The sequence below is a fragment of the Bombina bombina genome, chromosome 7, assembly GCF_027579735.1.
Source record: "Bombina bombina isolate aBomBom1 chromosome 7, aBomBom1.pri, whole genome shotgun sequence".
Lineage (NCBI taxonomy): Eukaryota > Metazoa > Chordata > Amphibia > Anura > Bombinatoridae > Bombina > Bombina bombina.
In genome coordinates this window covers 556,941,570-556,963,423 of record NC_069505.1, presented here as the reverse complement: position 1 = coordinate 556,963,423, position 21,854 = coordinate 556,941,570, and the positions used below count along the sequence as shown (strand labels likewise).

At 37.3% G+C, this 21,854-nt stretch overlaps 1 protein-coding gene across 1 annotated transcript in view; it reads left to right on the top strand.

Annotated features, from left to right (window-relative positions):
• The window catches only part of LOC128667036 (H-2 class I histocompatibility antigen, Q9 alpha chain), a 215,021-nt gene extending 211,375 nt beyond the window's left edge, over positions 1-3,646 (top strand). The window contains exon 8 of the mRNA XM_053721900.1: positions 2,471-3,646. The gene's annotated coding sequence lies outside the window, so the exon portion shown is untranslated. The remainder of the gene's footprint in view (positions 1-2,470) is intronic.
• Positions 3,647-21,854: the final 18,208 nt, after the last annotated feature.

The window sequence follows — 21,854 nt, the reverse complement described above, 5'->3', positions numbered from 1 at the left end:
CTGGACAGCAGCCTCCTGAAAGAATTACAGCTCATTCTACTAGAGCTGTGGCTTCCACTTGGGCCTTTAAGAATGAGGCCTCTGTTGAACAGATTTGCAAGGCTGCAACTTGGTCTTCACTTCACACTTTTTCCAAATTTGACACTTTTGCTTCTTCGGAGGCTGTTTTTGGGAGAAAGGTTCTTCAGGCAGTGGTTCCTTCCGTGTAAAGATCCTGCCTGTCCCTCCCGTCATCCGTGTACTTTTAGCTTTGGTATTGGTATCCCATAAGTAATGGATGACCCGTGGACTGACTACACTTAACAGGAGAAAACAAAATTTATGCTTACCTGATAAATTCCTTTCTCCTGTAGTGTAGTCAGTCCACGGCCCGCCCTGTTTTTTATGGCAGGTCTAAATTTTAAATTAAACTCCAGTCACCACTGCACCCTATAGTTTCTCCTTTCTCGTTTGGTTTCGGTCGAATGACTGGGTATGACGTAGAGGGGAGGAGCTATATAGCAGCTCTGCTTGGGTGATCCTCTTGCACTTCCTGTTAGGGAGGAGTTATAATCCCATAAGTAATGGATGACCCGTGGACTGACTACACTACAGGAGAAAGGAATTTATCAGGTAAGCATACATTTTGTTTTTGTTTTGTTTTTGAATGTCAGAAATGTATATTTGTGAATGTTGAGATGTTATATTGGTTTCACTGGTAAAAATAAATAATTGAAATGGGTATATATTTGTTTTTTGTTAAGTTGCCTAATAATTATGCACAGTAATAGTCACCTGCACACACAGATATCCCCCTAAAATAGCTAAAACTAAAAACAAACTAAAAACTACTTCCAAAAATATTCAGCTTTGATATTAATGAGTTTTTTGGGTTCATTGAGAACATGGTTGTTGTTCAATAATAAAATTAATCCTCAAAAATACAACTTGCCTAATAATTCTGCACTCCCTGTATATTGTTAGTGTGATATCCGCACTAACAATGGGTGCAGAAGTGCTGGTACTAAGTCTGGTGTTAGTCTGATATACTGTAATCTTTTAGAACCATTAAACCATTGTTCTCAATTCTGCTAATGTCTCAGTTATCTACAATATTCCAATCCTTGAGAAATTTGTCTGTTTAAATTAGTCCACCTGAGTTTTTTTCAGTCCATACAAAGACAATTATGGATCCGGGAGCTAAATAAGTTAAAAATTAAACTTTATTGCACATATTTGATTTTTAAAAAATAGCAAACAAAGGAACTAAATAGAATCCCAGTGCCATGCTAGACACAGACTAACGCATTTCGACTGAAAGATGTTATTTCCATAACATCTTTATCACCTGTAATCAGATTCACTATACAGTTGTCTGCTCTTGATGAAATAACACATTTTGTTGATTTTCTAAGTGAAAAGAAGTTAGCACTGTAATAGTTTGTACCTTTTTTCTGTTCTAAATTATTGACTGGTCAAAGAGAGAAATGCTCAGTTCAGTCACGCCAGTCTTGGAAAGCTCCTGCCCAAGCAAACATTTTTATAACCTGTTTACATAACATATTGTGTGTGTTCAGTAGATATAAAAATGTTTTTTGTTTGGTAATAGTTGAAATAATCTAAATGTAAACTAAGTTTCACAGCACATGCAGTATATTTCTTATAATTGCTCATCTGGCAACTGAAAGGGTAGCGAGACAGGTTTGTGTAAATTGGTTCACCTGAGCTAGGATATTTGTTTAGCACATTAGAACTTACCTGCATATACACACAGTATATGTGTGTTTATTTAAATAAATGTGTTTTGTACTTCTGGCGCATTGTTTTCTTTTTAAGAAGGGAGGCTCAGGCCTGATCATGGTGATCATATTTCTATATATGTTATGTATATTGTGCTCTTCTTCTTAAAGGGACACTAAACCCAATTTTTTTTTTCTTTAAATGATTCAGATAGAAGAGTATGCAATTTTAAGCAACTTTCTAATTTACTCCTATTATCAATTTTTCTTTGTTCTCTTGCTATCTTTATTTTAAAAGCAGGAATGTGATGCATAGGAGCCGGCCCATTTTTGGTTGAGAACCTGGGTTATGCTTGCTTATTGGTGGGTAAATGTCAGCCACCTATAAGCAAGCGCTATCCATGCTGCACCTAAAATGTGCTGGCTGCTAAGATTTACATTTCTGCTTTTTAAATAAAGATAGCAAGGGAACAAAGAAAAATTGATAATAGGAGTAAATTAGGAAGTTGCTTAAAATGTCATGCTCTCTGAATCATGAAAGAAAAAATGTGGGTTTAGTGTCCCTTTAACAGAACTCAGAGCATTTTCCACACAGCCTTGTTATCATTCACCAGCTTTTTATTATGAACATACTGACATATTGTATACCTTGTATTTTCTCTAGTGTTCACAGCCTAAATATAAATATGAAATATATTTTATGAAAGGTTTTAACTAATGGTGTACTAATAAATCCTGTTTGTTTATTTTAGGGCCACAAGTCACACACAGACAAGTGACGTGCTGACGCATCCGCCAGTAACTGAGTGGGAGGAGTCACACAGACAAGTGACGGGCTGACGGATCTGCCAGTAACTGAATGGGAGGAATCACATCCCTTCCCGTGTGCGCTGTGTGTTAATATCACTCCGGCACATACAGCTGACTGTGTCACATACACATCTGTAATACGCCGCTTCTACATTATACACAATTGTTTTACTGTCATTTTACTACTTTCTCTTAGCTTAATATACAGTAAATTCATCACACACACAATAATGTTACACTGTATGACTCATTCAGTACATAGTTCATTCATTTACTTGCTTAGCTGCAATAGGGAGAACTGAGATAGGTTTGTAAATGTGTTTGATAAATTATAATGTTAATGTAAATATAGTGATTCTCTTTAAAGTTGCAGTGTTTTTCTTTACTATGTAGGACTTCCAATCATTGGTGCCAAAAACTATAGAATTAAAAGATACAATTTCCATATCCCATATTTCCCCTATATTTCATATACATCATATAACAACAATGTGATCCCCTCACCCCTATAATACTATACATGTGTTATAAAAACCAGACCTCGAGCTCTGGCAGCACACAATCTGTTATGTATTATATTTATTATATTGTTGTCATTGGAGCAGATTAATTTGAGACCATTATGGCCAATCATTTGCAATATTTAGCGCTGCGGAATCTGTTGGCGCTGTACAAATAACCGATAATAATAATAAAACAAATATTTATTTAAATAGAATGTTTCACAATATACAAAGAGTTATTTTACCCACAGGTTAGGTCATCCATAGATATATTAATGCTATACTATATCTTTAAGTATCATTAGTTTAGATTTTGACAATTTATTTGGTAAAAATTTGGTTGAATATTAATTTAACCACCCTGTTCTCTAACATTTTACTGGGGAAAGAGCAGGTTCCCTATCTGAGAATTCTCAAGTCCTGAGACACAAACTGACTCGGTTACATCTGGTCGGTCTCCAACCCTCAAGGGTAAACATTGTGCAAATCATTTACTAATCAATATTACTGACCCGAGACCAAGAGGGTTCTTAGCCAGGAATTGTGCATCACTTCTGAAAGTACTTTTTACCTGATTCTTTTTCTATTAAATAAATAAAAATATTTTTAAACAAAGTTTTGTCTTTCTTTACTATCATCTACTTATGTATAAAGTAACTAACATATTTCTGAAGATTAAGAGCAATATCCTATGTTTGTTGCTAGTGATAGTGACACATTAATTAATCGTCATATAAGCTCATGAAAGAACTATTAATACATTTACATTTCACCAAATTTATTATGTTTTAGTTTTAATTAATTGTGATGGCTAAAAAAAAAATAAAACAAGTAGGAATGTAAACATTTTTGCTGGTAATTAAAGCTGAAACAGTCCTAAATATGTGCAGTGACTAACTCTGGTCCCAAAAATGACTTGCACTATCAGCAAGGAAAATGTGTGCCTAACACAAAATAAACATATGTAACTATGAGTATAATTATATCAAGCACCCCACTTCTCTGGATAATGACTGATGATGTGAGAGAGAGAGTCCAAGACAAACTCGCAACACTATTCTGGAAGAGGATGGAGCTCACCACGAAATGTAACGGTTGTCTGGAAATGTTATGATTGCTTTGCTGATGGTGTTTACTAAGTAGTATACTGTGTATTGTACGATCCAGCCTGTGTACCCCCTAAGTCTAGACAACCGTTACATTTCGTGGTGCCACATGACACTATTACCCCCCTAAGTCTAGACAACCGTTACATTTCGTGGTGCCACATGACACTATTACATGAAGTTGTTTAATATAATGCGCCCTATACTGTACCTATTGATAATTTAAGCTTCACTTGTTTTATTATATTTTTAAAATTGTATGTTTGTTTTTAATTTTACGGCAGCAAGCTTGCGCACTGTAGCCCATTCCCCTGTAGAAATCCTGGACCCTCTGATGCAGCTTATTTAGCAGATCGTGAGCAGTCGGTCCGCATGTGTGTACATGCACAATTAAGTCAAATGCCCATAGAATTCCTCAACCCTTTGCTTCGACTTAAACAGCTGATTTTGCGAGGTTGGGCCTCTTGCACATGCGCAATGAGTTCAAATATTTTGAAATTTATCTCACAGCGCTTAGCGTGTGTTCCTTTTGGCCCTAAGGGTGAACTTCTAAAAAACTAAAACACAAAGAGCGCCTATATATCACAAGGCAAAGGAAAAAATGATTACATTAAAAGCATGTACATTTATTAAATACAAATATAATATGGATCCATGTAACAACCATAAAAAATGAGGAAATAAAATGGGTAAATAGAATTAAATAGTTAAAATATCGAGTTAGGTTTGTAGCCTTTCAGGAAAATGGTTAGTAAACCTGATAAGTTAACCTATATGGAGGATAACAATATTACTGTTATATCTCAGAATAGCAAATTAAAATGTCAAGTCCAGATATTAAAAGAATGTCCTACGGCTATATCTATTAGTGGGTATAAACTGAAGTGTCTCTTTTATCCAATAGAGGGACTGAAGAAGCAATGTTTGTATCCATGAGGGATGGTTCCTTATAGAAACAAAAAAAATATGTAAAGTGAAAAAAATTGGAAAATGGTGGAAAACTAAAATTTGAAAAACTAAAAATGAAAAAACAAATTGACAAAAAATATATCAAAATAAAAATAAAACAATTTTGATAGAAAAAAGTGATAGTTGATATAAAATTATTAAAATAGTGTTCTTAAAGGATTACTTTCTGTTATAATTTTTAAGCTAAACAACTAACATATTAAAGTTAATAAACATTAATTAAAACCTACTGACCTATATTTTCTCAAAAACGAAGTTTCATAACGTTCTAAAATTTATATCTTTTATTCGCCGATGATGTCACGTTATCCTGCCCACTATTTTCAGCACTGCATGTTCAAAATACTTAAACCAATAACTTTGTGTTTAAAGCGCCATTTTGAAACCTAGGTATTGTAAACGGATTGGTACAGAGCAAAGGATACCCACGGAGTGGGTTTGGAAAGCAATTAAATTTGCAGACAAGATTTCTGATATACGGTAGAGATATGTTAATGAAATGCTATTGATAAAAAGCGTATTTGGGGTAGTTAGTTAGTAACAGGCATAGAAAAACAGAATTTATGCTTACCTGATAAATTACTTTCTCCAACGGTGTGTCCGGTCCACGGCGTCATCCTTACTTGTGGGATATTCTCTTCCCCAACAGGAAATGGCAAAGAGTCCCAGCAAAGCTGGTCACATGATCCCTCCTAGGCTCCGCCCACCCCAGTCATTCGACCGACGGACAGGAGGAAATATATATAGGAGAAACCATATGGTACCGTGGTGACTGTAGTTAGAGAAAATAATTCATCAGACCTGATTAAAAAACCAGGGCGGGCCGTGGACCGGACACACCGTTGGAGAAAGTAATTTATCAGGTAAGCATAAATTCTGTTTTCTCCAACATTGGTGTGTCCGGTCCACGGCGTCATCCTTACTTGTGGGAACCAATACCAAAGCTTTAGGACACGGATGAAGGGAGGGAGCAAATCAGGTCACCTAAACGGAAGGCACCACAGCTTGCAAAACCTTTCTCCCAAAAATAGCCTCCGAAGAAGCAAAAGTATCAAATTTGTAAAATTTGGCAAAAGTGTGCAGTGAAGACCAAGTCGCTGCCTTACATATCTGGTCAACAGAAGCCTCGTTCTTGAAGGCCCATGTGGAAGCCACAGCCCTAGTGGAGTGAGCTGTGATTCTTTCAGGAGGCTGCCGTCCGGCAGTCTCATAAGCCAATCGGATAATGCTTTTAAGCCAAAAGGAAAGAGAGGTAGAAGTCGCTTTTAGACCTCTCCTTTTACCATAATAAACAACAAACAAGGAAGATGTTTGTCTGAAATCTTTAGTAGCCTCTAAATAGAACTTTAGAGCACGGACAACGTCCATAATTGTGTAACAAACGTTCCTTCTTTGAAACTGGATTCGGACACAAAGAAGGTACAACTATCTCCTGGTTAATATTTTTGTTAGAAACAACTTTAGGAAGAAAACCAGGCTTAGTACGCAAAACCACCTTATCTGCATGGAACACCAGATAAGTAGGAGAACACTGCAGAGCAGATAACTCTGAAACTCTTCTAGCAGAAGAAATTGCAACCAAAAACAAAACTTTCCAAGATAGTAACTTAATATCTATGGAATGTAAGGGTTCAAACGGAACCCCTTGAAGAACTGAAAGAACTAGATTTAGACTCCAGGGAGGAGTCAAAGGTCTGTAAACAGGCTTGATCCTAACCAGAGCCTGAACAAATGCTTGAACATCTGGCACAGCTGCCAGTCTTTTGTGTAGTAAGACCGATAAAGCAGAGATCTGTCCCTTTAGAGAACTTGTAGATAATCCTTTCTCCAAACCTTCTTGAAGAAAGGAGAGAATCTTAGGAATTTTTATCTTATTCCATGGGAATCCTTTGGATTCACACCAACAGATATATTTTTTCCATATTTTATGGTAAATTTTTCTAGTTACAGGTTTTCTGGCCTGAACCAGAGTATCTATCACCGAATCTGAAAACCCACGCTTTGATAGAATCAAGCGTTCAATCTCCAAGCCGTCAGTTGGAGGGAGACCAGATTTGGGTGTTCGAATGGACCTTGAACAAGAAGGTCCTGTCTCAAAGGTAGCTTCCATGGTGGAGCCGATGACATATTCACCAGGTCTGCATACCAAGTCCTGCGTGGCCACGCAGGAGCTATCAAGATCACTGAGGCCCTCTCCTGATTGATCCTGGCTACCAGCCTGGGAATGAGAGGAAACGGTGGGAATACGTAAGCTAGGTTGAAAGTCCAAGGTGCTACTAGTGCATCTACTAGAGTCGCCTTGGGATCCCTGGATCTGGACCCGTAGCAAGGAACCTTGAAGTTCTGACGAGACGCCATCAGATCCATGTCTGGAATGCCCCATAATTGAGTTATTTGGGCAAAGATTTCCGGATGGAGTTCCCACTCCCACGGATGAAATGTCTGACGACTCAGAAAATCCGCTTCCCAATTTTCCACTCCTGGGATGTGGATCGCAGACAAGTGGCAGGAGTGATCCTCCGCCCATTGAATTATTTTGGTCACTTCTTTCATCGCCAGGGAACTCTTTGTTCCCCCTTGATGATTGATATAAGCAACAGTCGTCATGTTGTCTGATTGGAACCTTATGAATTTGGCCTTTGCTAGTTGAGGCCAAGCTCTGAGAGCATTGAATATCGCTCTCAGTTCCAGAATGTTTATCGGGAGAAGAGACTCCTCCCGAGACCATAGACCCTGAGCTTTCAGGGATTCCCAGACCGTACCCCAGCCCACTAAACTGGCGTCGGTCGTGACAATGACCCACTCTGGCCTGCGGAAGCACATTCCCTGAGACAGATGGTCCAGGGTCAGCCACCAACGGAGTGAATCTCTGGTCTTTTGATCTACTTGAATCATTGGAGACAAGTCTGTATAATCCCCATTCCACTGTTTGAGCATGCACAGTTGTAATGGTCTTAGATGAATTCGTGCAAAGGGAACTATGTCCATTGTTGCAACCATCAATCCTATTACTTCCATGCACTGCGCTATGGAAGGACGAGGAACAGAATGAAGCACTTGACAAGAGCTTAGAAGTTTTGATTTTCTGACCTCTGTCAGAAAAATCCTCATTTCTAAGGAATCTATTATTGTTCCCAAGAAGGGAACTCTTGTTGACGGGGACAGAGAACTCTTTTCTTTGTTCACCTTCCATCCGTGAGATGTGAGAAAGGCTAGAACGATGTCCGTATGAGCCTTTGCCTTTGACAGGGACGACGCTTGTATTAGAATGTCGTCCAAGTAAGGTACTACTGCAATGCCCCTTGGTCTTAGAACCGCTAGAAGGGACCCTAGCACCTTTGTGAAAATCCTTGGAGCAGTGGCTAATCCGAATGGAAGAGCCACAAACTGGTAATGTTTGTCCAGAAAAGCGAACCTTAGGAACTGATGATGTTCCTTGTGGATAGGGATATGTAGGTACGCATCCTTTAGATCCACGGTAGTCATAAATTGACTTTCCTGGATGGTGGGTAGAATCGTTCGAATGGTTTCCATTTTGAACGATGGTACCCTGAGAAATTTGTTTAGGATCTTCAAATCCAAAATTGGTCTGAACGTTCCCTCTTTTTTGGGAACTACGAACAGATTGGAATAAAATCCCATTCCTTGTTCCTTTATTGGAACTGGGTGTATCACTCCCATCTTTAACAGGTCTTCTACACAATGTAAGAATGCCTGTCTCTTTATTTGGTTTGAGGATAAGTGAGACTTGTGGAACCTTCCCCTTGGGGGTAGTTCCTTGAATTCCAGGAGATAACCTTGAGAAACTATTTCTAGCGCCCAAGGATCCTGAACATCTCTTGCCCAAGCCTGAGCAAAGAGAGAAAGTCTGCCCCCCACTAGATCCGGTCCCGGATCGGGGGCTACTCCTTCATGCTGTTTTGTTAGCAGTGGCAGGCTTCTTGGCCTGCTTACCCTTGTTCCAGCCTTGCATTGGTTTCCAGGCTGGTTTGGGTTGTGAGGCATTACCCTCTTGCTTAGAGGATGCAGAATTAGAGGCTGGTCCATTTCTGCGAAAGGGATGAAAATTAGGTTTATTTTTAGCCTTAAAAGACCTATCCTGTGGAAGGGCGTGGCCCTTTCCCCCAGTGATGTCTGAAATAATCTCTTTCAAATCAGGTCCAAATAAAGTTTTACCTTTGAAAGGAATGTTAAGCAATTTTGTCTTGGATGACACATCCGCTGACCAAGACTTTAGCCAAAGCGCTCTGCGCGCCACGATAGCAAACCCTGAATTTTTCGCCGCTAATTTTGCTAATTGCAAAGCGGCATCTAAAATAAAAGAGTTAGCCAATTTAAGTGCGTGAACTCTGTCCATAACCTCCTCATATGGAGTTTCTCTACTGAGCGACTTTTCTAGTTCCTCGAACCAGAACCACGCTGCCGTAGTGACAGGAACAATGCATGAAATTGGTTGTAGAAGGTAGCCTTGCTGTACAAAAATCTTTTTAAGCAAACCTTCCAATTTTTTATCCATAGGATCTTTGAAAGCACAACTATCTTCGATAGGAATAGTAGTGCGTTTGTTTAGAGTAGAAACTGCCCCCTCGACCTTGGGGACTGTCTGCCATAAGTCCTTTCTAGGGTCGACCATAGGAAATAATTTCTTAAATATAGGGGGAGGAACAAAAGGTATGCCGGGCTTTTCCCACTCTTTATTTACTATGTCCGCCACCCGCTTGGGTATAGGAAAAGCGTCGGGGGGCACCGGAACCTCTAGGAACCTGTCCATCTTGCATAATTTCTCTGGAATGACCAAATTGTCACAATCATCCAGAGTAGATAACACCTCCTTAAGCAGTACGCGGAGATGTTCTAATTTAAATTTAAATGTCACAACATCAGGTTCAGCTTGATGAGAAATTTTTCCTGAATCTGAAATTTCTCCCTCAGACAAAACCTCCCTCATGGCCCCTTCAGATTGGTGTGAGAGTATGACAGAACAATTATCATCAGCGTCCTCTTGCTCTTCAGTGTTTAAAACAGAGCAATCGCGCTTTCTCTGATAAGTAGGCATTTTGGATAAAAGATTTGCTATGGAGTTATCCATTACAGCCGTTAATTGTTGCATGGTAATAAGTATTGGCGCACTAGATGTACTAGGGGCCTCCTGCATGGGCAAAACTGGTGTAGACACAGTAGGAGATGATGTGCTATCATGTTTACTCCCCTCATTTGAGGAATCATCTTGGGCAATATCATTATTTGTGGCAGTACTGTCCTTACTTTGTTTGGACGCTATGGCACAATTATCACATAAATTTAAATGGGGAGACACATTGGCTTTCATACATATAGAACATAGCTTATCTGAAGGTACAGACATGTTAAACAGGCTTAAACTTGTCAACAAAGCACAAAAAACGTTTTAAAATAAAACCGTTACTGTCACTTTAAATTTCAAACAGAAAACACTTTATTACTGAATATGTGAAAAAGTATGAAGGAATTGTTCAAAAATTACCAAAATTTCACCACAGTGTCTTAAAGCCTTAAAAGTATTGCACACCAAATTTCAGAGCTTTAACCCTTAAAATAACGGAACCGGAGCCGTTTTTCAATTTAACCCCTATACAGTCCCAGATATAGTCTTTGCTAAGACCCAACCAAGCCCTGAGGGGAATACGATACCAAATGACGCCTTCTAAAAGCTTTTTCAGAGATTCTTAGATCCTCACACATGCATCTGCATGCCCTGCTCTCAAAAAACAACTGCGCATTAATGGCGCGAAAATGAGGCTCAGTCTATGACTAGAAAGGCCCCCTGACTGAAAAAGGTGTCCAATACAGTGCCTGCCGTTTTATAAACGTTCCCCAAGATTATAAATGCCAATTATTAGCCTAAATCTGAATAATATGCACAAATAAAGCAATCGATTTAGCCCATAAAAATGTCTACCAGTTTTTTAGCCCATAATAAGCCCTTTATTCTGTTTGTTTTTGACTAAGAAAATGGCTTACCGGTCCCCATGAGGGGAAATGACAGCCTTCCAGCATTACACAGTCTTGTTAGAAATATGGCTAGTCATACCTTAAGCAGAAAAGTCTGCTAACTGTTTCCCCCAACTGAAGTTACTTCATCTCAACAGTCCTATGTGGAAACAGCAACCGATTTTAGTTACTGTCTGCTAAAATCATCTTCCTCTTACAAACAGAAATCTTCATCCTTTTCTGTTTCAGAGTAAATAGTACATACCAGCACTATTTTAAAATAACAAACACTTGATAGAAGAATAAAAACTACATTTAAACACCAAAAAACTCTTAACCATCTCCGTGGAGATGTTGCCTGTGCAACGGCAAAGAGAATGACTGGGGTGGGCGGAGCCTAGGAGGGATCATGTGACCAGCTTTGCTGGGACTCTTTGCCATTTCCTGTTGGGGAAGAGAATATCCCACAAGTAAGGATGACGCCGTGGACCGGACACACCAATGTTGGAGAAATATTTACTTACAGTGGCCCTTTAATCTCCAATTGTGTCCTTAAGTTAGGTGGTGCACTGAAATGAAGTGTTCACTCCTATTTGTGAATCCTCTGAAGAGGAGATTGAAGTGTAAGAAAACGGGGAAATCCAGAGTTATCCAAAACTTTCCCTTAGTGTACTTAAACGTTATATCTGTGAATAAAGAGAATACAACATGGTGCAATATTGCTAAAGACAAGTAATAATGATCAGAATGAAGCTTACCATAAATGTCAACGCGTTTCAGCCCTCTATTAGGCCTTTATCAAGACTATGATATGGTATGTTATGTAAGCTTCATTTAAATTACTGGGTATTCAATCAAATTGCCATTATTTTGGCACCAAAAATTAACCCCTTGTATGTGTAAATTGCTAGTATTGTGCTCTGATCCGTATGTATAAGTAACCGGAAGTGGTAGTTCCTTCATGTGTTATACTTCCGTATCGTAATTCCAGCCTTATTATTCTCATCATTTTTTTTTTCACATTTGATACATCCATGGACTAACCACCCATTTACATTTTTCATATTGATTCTCCATTTTTTGATTTATATTTATGTACATCAACTCTAATATTGCTATAAGTTTTTGAACCACATTACCCATGGTTTATGGTTATTCATCTGTTTATTATTGTTATGTTTATATTTCTTATCTTATCATCATGGATCCATGAATTTTAGTGATTGTACTTTTTAGCGATATCATATCGTAAGATTAATTTTAACTACTCATTTTAATTATTGTATAACCATTGCTTATTAAATACACTATCTCTGCCTTATTATTCTCATTACCTTACTTTCTAATTCTTAGTAACTAGTGCACTGTGTCCTTAATATAACATAACATTTTATTTATGCAAAGTCCTGGGTTTAAACCACATATCAATGTTGTTGTATTACGGGATTAAACCGGCAAACCGGAAGTGACGTCACTTCTGGTATCGCCGTGTCCACAACCAGAACTCCCTTAATGTTGCAAATGTATTTTTATACTCTGCTTACTAAGATTTACAAGCGGATTTATGTACTCTGCTGTGTATTGTGTATATAGGTTTTTTTTATACAAATTAGGTTAGTATCAGTGATTGTCATATTTATGCTCTGATTTGTCAGTCAGCTGTACATCACTTCCTGTTTACATTGCGGTGTTTCAGTGTCGGAGTAATAAAATGTCAGTGGGTTGTTGGAAAACAAATGAGATTATCTGAATGTCCCTGACAGTCATATGTGAACTTATGTTTTGTATAAGGTAAACCTATATTTAGTGAAGATAGAACCTATACATTAATAAGCATGATTGGAACCCATATGAAATATTTACAACATCATTTATTACTCAATATTAGTTAATACACAAAACTTACTTCTAACTTACTTCTAACTGTATATGACGAACTTACAGGGTGTACCTACATAACACCTGTATCTGCATCAGAAAATACATACATCTAAAATAGTCTAAAATTATATAGGGATTGGATGAGTAAAATATCTAGTGAATAAAAATCACGCTATATTCAAATGGACTGATTACAATAAAACACAAACTAACAGTTTGTAAAATTTGTCATAGTACAGAAATTCTATAAGGATTGGATGTATAAATCATTTAATGAATAAAAATCCCAATATATTTAAATGGACTCATTATCATAAGACACAAACTGTAACGGTTTATAAAATATGTCATAGTACAGAAATAAATATAGTAATGCATAACACAGTCTAAAAAGGGCTTAGGGGTTAAACTATTAAATAATATAGATATACATAGGGGATGTTTAATAATAATATTACAAAATTGCATAAGGGATGCCTAGAGTGGGTATTTAGATTCTACGCAGGCGCTCATATTAAAAATGTTGACCAAGTCTGCCACAAAGAATGAGTTCCTGTAGGCTGATAGGATAGATTTATCGTAACTTGGGCTATAACAAATATGTATTAAATTCACAGGAGGTGGCAAGGGGTAACATGGGATATATAGATAAGTTAAAATAAATGTTAGATTGGTATTAGGACTCAGTTCGTCCTAATTAATGATCTCACATTCCACTAAAAATTGGTCTCAATCATGACCAAATGGGTTGTTACAAAAAATACAAAAATTGTAAAAAATACAAAAACTGAAATTATGCCAAAGAGTGGAATAGTCCCCAGAAAAAACTGGGAACCAGTATATGGTATATTAAACTCCATATCTGGATAATAAAATACTATACTACAGAGCCTGAGGATCTAAAAGATTACATGATACATATTAAGTTGTATTCATCTCAATGCTACAAACTCCCTGTCTCTCGCAGGATAGGAGTAATAATGGATTACTTTTTAACAGCTCTTGAAAAAGACGGTAAATCAGTTGAAACGCGTTGAGCCAAATAAACAAACAATATTTTTATCCAAAGAAACTAGTTTCTCTTTCCTTACCGTTTTGTGGAGCCACTTGTAGAGCCGTTAGTCTGATATTATTCTGTGAGTATTCTGCACTTATTTGCAAAGGTGTTTGGAAACACTACACCCATGTGATATTCTCTAAACAGATACAGACACCGCTCTTTTGGGAGAATTTTGAAATACATAGAGGAATCCTCTGAAGACCCCTAAGAACCAGCGCCTCTACTTGCAACATATATCCAATTAAATTAACTAAATTACATATTAAAGAAACCTAACCCTACTCAAATTATTTACATATACTATTAAACATTATTAAAAGTACTAAATTACCAACAAAAAAAACTAAGTTACAAAAAAAACAAAACACTAAATTACAAAAAAAACAAACCACATTATCAAAAATAAAAAAGAAATACACCTAATCTAATAGCCCTATCAAAATAAAAAGCCCCCCAAAATAAAAAAAACCTAGCCTTCAATAAACTACCAATGGCCCTTGAAAGGGCCTTTTGTGGGGCATTGCCCCAAAGATAACAGCTCTTTTACATGGCACAAAAATACAAACACCCCCCCAACAGTTAAACCCACCACCCAACCAACCCCTAAATAAAAAAACTAGAAAAACCTAAGCTCCCCATTGCCCTGAAAAGGGTATTTGTATGGGCATTGCCCTTAAAAGGGCATTTAGCTCTTTTACATGCCCAGACCCTAATCTAAAAATAAAACCCACCTCAAAAAACCTTACACTATCCCGACGATCCACTTACAGTTCTTGAAGTCCCGCTTGAAGGATCCAACCGGAGCCGGAGAAGTCATCATCCAGGCGGCAAGAATTCTTCATCTGGGCGGCCTCTTCCATCTTCATACAGCCAGAGAAGTCCTTATCCAGGCGGCAAGAAGTCTTCATCCAGACGGCATCCTCTATCTTCATCCATCCGGCGTGGAGCAGGTCCATCCTGAAGACATCCGGTGCAGAGCATCCTCTTCATAAGGTCGCCGCCGTAAACTGGAACTTCAATGCAAGTGACGCCATCCAAGATGGCGTCCCTTGCATTCCTATTGGCTGAAAGATTTCAATCAACCAATAGGATTAGAGCTGCTAAAATCCTATTGTCTGTTCCAATCAGCCAATAGGATTAGCGCTGCTAAAATCCTATTGGGTCTGGGCAGCCCTGTTGCTCAACAGCCTGTGGATGCATTGTATTCTCCCCTGGGTGAGGAATACATTGCACTCCAGAGAAGGCTCGTGACAAGCACTGAGAGCATGCAAAGAGGCCAAGAGAGGTTCATCAGAAGCCAAGAGAGGTTCTTCAGTGGCCAAGAGAGGTTACACAAATGCAGCATAGAGCTGCAGAAGAACATGGCAGCATCGTTAAGTGCAAGTGTTCAAAACCAGTCACAGATGATGCGAATTCTGTCTGAGATGCAGATGCAGATGGACAATAGATGGAGAGAACAAAATCAACTCTTGGGTGTGTTGGTTGAGCAGTTTACACACCAGCAGGACACTGCCTCCAGCCTATCATCTGTGGCCAGCACACCAGCAGAAACACCAGAATCTGCTAAAGCCAGGAGAACAAGGCAATCCACTACAGGCACCTCAGCTCCCTCATCCAAGAAGCCAAAAATATATATATATATATATATATTATTATAGTTCACCATAAACCGGGTCCTCTGTTATTTAACATGTAATTGTCATACACATCCATGTGAGGTGTGTTTTATGACACTAATATTGTTAAAACATATAATATGACCTGTGTGGAAATGGCAATAAAAACAGGTAATATTATCATGTTTATGACATATTCTTGTACTATAACTCACACCCACATAGTTGTGAATAAAGGGTAAATAGAGTAATATTCACTTATAAGATGTAAATAAATGTATCTCACATTCCATATAAATTGACACATGGGTATATATAATACTGATGTTACTGATAGGGTGCGCATTTGCAGGTGTTTTAAGGCTGCAGGTGAGAGGTTGTGTTGTTTTAAAAGATAGATAATTCCTTTATTACCCATTCCCAAGTTTTGCATAACCAACACCGTTATATTAATATACATTTTACCTCTGTGATTAACTTGTATCTAAGCATCTTCTGACAGACCCCTGATCACATGACATTTTATTTATTATCTATTAACTTTCATTTTAGCCAATTAGTGCAGTGTCTGCCACAACTCACGTGCGTGATCACAATGTTATCTATATGGTTTACATGAACTAGCTCTCCCCTGTTGTGAAAAGCAAACGAAAAAGCATGTGATAATAAGCGGCCTTCAAGGTCTTAGAAATTATCATATGCGCCTCCTTAGGTTTAGTTTTCAACTAAGAATACCAAGAGAACAAAGCAAAATTGGTGTTAAAATTAAATTGGAAAGTTGTTTGAAATGACATGCCCTATTTGAAACATGAAGGTTTTCTTTGGACTTGACTGTCCCTTTATATATTTTGGCCTCAAGGCCAAGCTGTGTTATCACAGCCAGTACAATAAATTACACTCCCAATGGGTTCCAGAAGAGATAAGGTAATACAATTATGATTTCCCATTGTTCTAAGTATTGGTGATTGGTTTAAGAACAAATATAAAGTAAAGAAGCAAGTCTATGTACACAATGTGATAAAGTAATGAGATCTGATTATACCTACAAACTCAATCCATTTGATTAGGTTGTGGCTTCAAAACACTAAATCAGCCATTTCAAATACAGAAATAAACCTTAAAAAGCAAATCTCATAAATTTTATACTATACTGTCCATTTAACTATTTAAGATGTGTTTGTTAAGACTTCCAGGGAGTTACGTTGCTTTTTTTAGTCAGTGCAAGGGTTGCTGCACCTGCCATGTGTGGCGAGATGAGAATGGAGTAGATTTTCTTAATTCTGCGCACGTAAGTCCTTACGCTGTATAATGGATACAGAATTGTGCACCAGTTCTATGTCAGTCTATGGGAGTAAAAAATGCGGGCGACGGGTGAAATATATGCGTGTAACTTTTATGTTACGCCGTATATGTAATACCAAATTCGCATAAAAACCAGCGGCGCCGGCTATTGCGGGCGACGCCGCATATGTAATCTCACCCCTGAAGTCTAAAAATTGGCACAACCATTGCCAAATCAATATTATTGACCCCCAAGAGGGTTCTTAGCCAGGAATTGTGCATCACTTCTGTAAATACTTTTTACCTGATTCTTTTTCAACTAAATTATAAATAAAATATTTTTAAACACAGTTTCTTCCTCTTTACCTTCTTTAACATAAAATCTACTTGTTTATAAAATATTTTTTTCAGAAGATTAAGAATATCCTATGTTTGTTGCTTGTGACACATTCATTAATCCTGTTATCGTCAGTAGCAGACAAAACATATGAGCTGTCATTTCAACTGATATGATATTATGGAAATAACTATCAAAACATTTACAATTCAATAAATATATTAAGTTTCAGTTTTTAATTAAATTAAATGTCTAATATAGAAATAAAATTAGTATGAAGGAAATAACAAAATGCTGGTAAATAAACAGTGCTAAATATGGGCAATGCTTGTGTAAAAACCTATAATATTATGGAATGGAATGAAAAACAGAAAACAGGAGCAAGTTTATCATGAAGTAATGAAAGTTATTCTAGCTTTAACAGAGTCTTTATGTTTTCATCTGAGTGTTTTTCCCACGTCTTTTCTAGTAGTTTATTACAAACATTATGGGCTAGATTACAAGTGGAGCGGTATTTAGCGTTTTCGCTATAGCAAAAACTCCACTAGGATTTTCATTATTTCGCTAGTCGTGTTGCACTGGTATTACAAGTTGAAAGTAAACTGTTTTTGCTCTAGCTGTATCCCGACTAGCACAAAAATCCGAAGTTATAATATCGCGTGCTCGTTCACGTAATCCCCAATTAGTAACACCCCACTAACGCGCAAACACGATCGCATATTCGCATTCCCTTATAGAAGTCAATGGAGAAAAATAAATAAATAAATATAAATAGGTATAGATATATACAGATATATATAGGAATATCTATTTATAAATACATAGAACATATTCTGCTATGTGCAGAACACTGGAAAGTGGAATATTTACAGTAAATTCATAGTTAAAACCTTTATTAAATATGAATAATGCATAAATATATTTTTACACGTTTTCATCTACTTAACTGAAAAAAGCTCTATTGCCTTATATATAAATGTTTACTTATATATTTACGTGTTTATATGTGTAGCTATGTCTGTAAATACATATATATACACATAAATACATTAATATATATAGACATATATAACTACATACATATACATATTTAGCTCTAATGTACTTATATATATATATATATGTGTACTTATATATTTATGTGTTTATATGTGTAGCTATGTCTGTAAATACATATATACACATAAATACATTAATAAATATGTACATATATATAGACATATATAACTACATACAGATACATATTTAGACATGTATCTGTATGTAGCTCTATGTTAAAGCCCCTTGCTGGCTTTTTTTCCTAACACCCGAGATCTCATATCTTTGAGCCCTTATAACTTTTGTGTGCAATATGTTTTTTAAATATTGTTTTATTAGACAGTGTTAATATGAGTGTAGATGTAATTTGTGATGTATTGTTGAAGTGTTTTATGCAACTTTTTAATTTTGCGAAACATTTAACCACAGCTTAATCGGTAAGGATTCTATCTTAAATCAAGATTGTGCTTTCACTCCACTTGTAATATCAGCCCAATTTAAACGGCACGCAAACGATCACGAACACTCTAGCACAATCATTTGCGCACCCCTTGTAATCTAGCCCTATATATTTTGTTGAACCCACTAATTATTCTCAAATCCAATTCATTTTTAAGAATATTTAAAAAAAATATTCTAATAAACAGGGAAGATTTGATTCAAACCAAAAGAAAACAGTGGCACTTGCCAACAAAAGTCCAACAAGACCACCTTCCCTTCAGCGTGTGCACCGATCACTGTCCGGTCGAACTGGAACTCCAGGGTGCTAAGGGAGCAGCGTCCCGCCCAAGATGCCAGAAAAATTCAAGCAGCGCCGCAATATTCACGGCATAACCTGGACACTCCATGTAAATAAATCCCTAAAGCTTCATACAAAACAAAACCTTTATTAGTTTGCAGCATTAAAATATTTTTTTCCATGAGTCACAGAACAGGGCAGGAGAACTACAATACGCAGACGCGTTTCATGCAGGACCTGCACATTTGTTCACTGCGAAACAAACAGATTACCAAACCTTAATTTAAAGACACACAATTCATTAAACACGTGAATGCTAACCCTTTACTGCACAGATTCTATTGGGTTGCATCAGAACCATAATGTTACAAGATTCAGCCAGTAAGTAAATCAATAACTTATGTCATACAATGTTATCAAACAAATAAATAAACTTATATCATGAATTATTTTCAAATAAATAAATTCACATCGGCTTCTATATTTATTCCTAGTGGGGTGGGTCCTAGTATTCAACTGAAAGTGGGGTCCTAGTATTCAACTGAAAGTGGGGTCCTAGTATTCAACTGAAAGTGGGGTCCTAGTATTCAACTGAAAGTGGGGTCCTAGTATTCAACTGAAAGTGGGGTCCTAGTATTCAACTGAAAGTGGGGTCCTAGTATTCGACTGAAAGTGGGGTCCTAGTATTCAACTGAAAGTGGGGTCCTAGTATTCAACTGAAAGTGGGGTCCTAGTATTCAACTGAAAGTGGGGTCCTAGTATTCAACTAAAAGTGGGGTCCTAGTATTCCACTCTACTTCTTTTTTAGTTATGCTATATTCCCTATCTCCTCCACTCTTACTTAAAGGGACAGGAAACCTCAAAATTTTCTTTTATGATTAAGATAGAACATACAATTTAAAAAAAAAATCCAATTTACTCAAATTTGCTTCATTCTCTTGGTATCATTTGTTGAAGGAGCAGCAATGCACTACTGGTTTCTAACTGAACACATGGGTGAGCCAATGACAATCGGTATATAGATGCAGCCACCAATTAGCAGCTAGAACCTAGGGTCTTTGTTGCTCCTGAGCTTTCCTAGATAAACCTTTAGCAAAGGATAACAAGAGAAGGAAGCTAATTAAATAATAGAAGTAAATTGTAAAGATAAGTAAAATTGCATGCTCTTTCTGAATCATGAAAAAAAAAAATAGGTTTCATGTCCCTTTAAGGGAACATAATCATGAGCCTAAATTTGAAATAAGGAAGTGTCACCTGAGTGTTAATTTTTCAAATGCTTGGCAACTGAAATATAAACATTAGCGGCTAGATTTAGAGTTCTGCGGCCAAAGGGGTGCGTTAGCTACGCATGGTTTTTTTCCCCCGCACCTTTTAAATACCGCTGGTATTTAGAGTTCACAGAATGGCTGCGTTAGGCTCCAAAAAAGGAGCGTAGAGCATATTTACCGCCACTGCAACTCTCGATACCAGCGGTGCTTACGGACGCGGCCAGCTTAAAAAACGTGCTTGTGCACGATTCCCCCATAGAAAACAATGGGGCCGTTTGAGCTGAAAAAAACCTAACACCTGCAAAAAAGCAGCGTTCAGCTCCTAACGCAGCCCCATTGTTTCCTATGGGGAAACACTTCCTAAGTCTGCACCTAACACTCTAACTTATACCCCGAGTCTAAACACTCCTAACCTTACACTTATTAACACCTAATCTGCTGTCCCCGCTATCGCTGACACCTGCATATTATTATTAACCCCTAATCTGCCGCTCCGTACACCGCCGCTACCTACATTATACCTATGTACCCCTAATCTGCTGCCCCTAACACCGCCGACCCCTATATTATATTTATTAACCCCTAATCTGCCCCCTACAACGTCGCCGCCAGCTACCTACAATAATTAACCCCTAATCTGCCGATCGGATCTCGCCGCTAGTCTAATAAATGGATTAACCCCTAAAGCTAAATCTAACCCTAACACTAACACCCCCCTAAGTTAAATATAATTTAAATCTAACTAAATAAATTAACTCTTATTATATAAATTATTCCTATTTAAAGCTAAATACTTACCTGTAAAATAAACCCTAATATAGCTACAATATAAATTATAATTATATTGTAGCTATTTTAGGATTAATATTTATTTTACAGGCAACTTTGTAATTATTTTAAACAGGTACAATAGCTATTAAATAGTTAAGAACTATTTAATAGTTACCTAGTTAAAATAATTACAAAATTACCTGTAAAATAAATCCTAACCTAAGTTACAATTAAACCTAACACTACACTATCAATAAATTAATTAAATAAAATACCTACAAATAACTACAATGAAATAAACTAACTAAAGTACAAAAAATAAAAAAGAACTAAGTTACAAAAAATAAAAAAATATTTACAAACATTAGAAAAATATTGCAACAATTTTAAACTAATTACACCTACTCTAAGCCCCCTAATAAAATAACACAGAAAAGAAAAAAATGCCCTACCCTATTCTAAATTAAAAAAGTTCAAAGCTCTTTTACCTTACCAGCCCTGAAAAGGCCCCTTTGCGGGGCATGCCCCAAAGAATTCAGCTCTTTTGCCTGTAAAAAAACCACATACAATACCCCCCCCCAACATTACAACCCACCACCCACATACCCCTAATCTAACCCAAACCCCCCTTAAATAAACCTAACAGTAAGCCCCTGAAGATCTCCCTACCTTGTCTTCACCTCACCGGGTTCACCGATCCGTCCAGAAGAGGGTCCGAAGTCTTGATCCAAGCGGCGGCTGAAGAACTCCATCATCGGGCTGAAGTTGGAAGTCCATCATCGGGATG